At 26.6% G+C, this 1,926-nt stretch overlaps 1 protein-coding gene across 1 annotated transcript in view; it reads left to right on the top strand.

Annotated features, from left to right (window-relative positions):
• Positions 1 to 1,353: 1,353 nt before the first annotated feature.
• LOC107850992 (uncharacterized WD repeat-containing protein C2A9.03) overlaps positions 1,354 to 1,926 on the top strand; it is an 8,095-nt gene continuing 7,522 nt past the window's right edge. The window contains exon 1 of the mRNA XM_047401317.1: positions 1,354 to 1,567. The gene's annotated coding sequence lies outside the window, so the exon portion shown is untranslated. The remainder of the gene's footprint in view (positions 1,568 to 1,926) is intronic.

Raw genomic sequence — 1,926 nt, 5'->3', positions numbered from 1 at the left:
TACAAATACTAATGACACATTTGCATTGAATGATACATTGTATATTTATATATTTCAATCTCAAGAAAATCTAATTAATTCATATACTTATTTGTGTATAAATATAAATGATAAATTGTACATATTGACAACTAAACTATTCAAATACAAATAATAAATTTATTTAAAATAAATAGTATGATACAAATAAATTTAAAGTAAAAAAAATATATAAAATATAAAATGCAATGACAAAAAAAATGAGGAAAAGAATATAAAAAAAGAAGAAAAATGACAAAAATGACGAACCAAGAATGAAAAAGGTGGAAATGGAAATACAAAAAAAAATGCGAAGGAAAAATAAATAAAATTGAAAAATAAAAAAATTGATGAAAAATAAGAAAGAAAAAAAGTGTATGAAACGAGTAAAAAATAAGTGGAAAAAATTAAAAAAAAATGAAAAAGAAAAAAAAGTAAATTAAAAAAAAAAGAAAGAAAAAATATTAAATTAAAGGAAAAAAAAAAGAGAAATTAAAGATAGAAAAAAATAATAATAAAGGGGAGAGACTATATATAGAGTATATTTAATTGATAAGAAATGCTGTGAATTGTATAGGCTAAATGAGATAATTATAAGTGTATATTTATTAACCCATATAGATTTCAAGTGAATACGAATGATGAAATAAGAATGAAAAAGGAGAAAATGAAAAAAAAAATACAAATAAAAATAAATAAAAATAAAAAATAAAAAAAATAGATGAAAAGATGAGAAAGAAAAAAAAAGAAATTATAAGAAATGAGTAAAAAATGAAAAAAAAATGCAAAAGAAAAAAAGTAAATTAAAGGAAAAAGAAAGAAAAATAAAAAGAAGAAAAGAAACTAGAAAAGAAGAAAAAAAATGAAATTTAAAGCATAGATGGGGATCTTTGTGTTTAAATGAGTACCCATATTTTATCTATTCTTTTCATATTTGTATGAGCTTTTAAAATGAGTTGAAGTCCATATTTACCCATTTGAAATATGAGTGATCCAATTTAATAAATATAGGTTAAATGGACCCTTTTCACAAATATGGGCTGATGCGGCCTTACCTTGCATTTCTGGCAGATGCGGTTTCCAAGGCTTGAACCCGTGACCTCCTGGTCACATAACAACAACTTTATCAGTTACTCCAAGGCTCCCATTCAAGACAACTAAAAAGTAAATATTAAAATAACTTTAAGAGGAGCAATTTCGCAAGCTTTATAAAGTCATCACTTATTTCAAACTCTGTGTCCGATTAAATGACGTCACATAAATTGGAACAGAGACGGAGGTAATATTATTTTTCACTAATAAATCCTACCAAACAACCCCTTAAAAGAGTGTGTCTATGTGTAACTTCCTTATGGTAACAATCTTTACAATCATACCAAAAGTATGTAACAAAGCTTATTTGGCCGACATGCCATGATTTATACAACATAGGTAGATCCCTATCATACAAACAAACTCCACATTAATACATTGGAAAACCAAGAAAAAGTATCAGTTTTTTTCTTGATTTTTAATCATCTGGGCTAGTGGTCTTTTGTAAATTCTTGAGGTACAGTTTTTAGAACTCTACTTTTTTTTGTTGTTGTTGTTGTTGCTATTTTTTGTGTTTATGTAGTAATTAAAATGTGACTCAGATTTGAAAGAGTCTAAATGGTGCTTTGTTTTTTTGTTTTTTTTTTTTTTTTTTTTTTTGCTGAATTTGCAGAAAAATGTAATTTTTTTTTTCTTGATTTTGTTCTTTGGGGTGTGTGTGTTTGGGGTTGGGGGGTAGTTTGGAGGATTGTATATGGTGCCTGTTTTTGTGGCTTTGTTGGATTTTTGCTGAATTTTCAGAAAAAATGTAATCTTTTTTCCCTTGATTTTGTTCTTTGGGGTGTGTGTTGGTTGGGGGGCGGGGGGGGGGGGGGG

Source organism: Capsicum annuum, chromosome 12, assembly GCF_002878395.1.
Source record: "Capsicum annuum cultivar UCD-10X-F1 chromosome 12, UCD10Xv1.1, whole genome shotgun sequence".
Lineage (NCBI taxonomy): Eukaryota > Viridiplantae > Streptophyta > Magnoliopsida > Solanales > Solanaceae > Capsicum > Capsicum annuum.
Note: the sequence above shows the minus strand (reverse complement) of the source record. Positions and strands in the feature narration are given on the sequence as shown.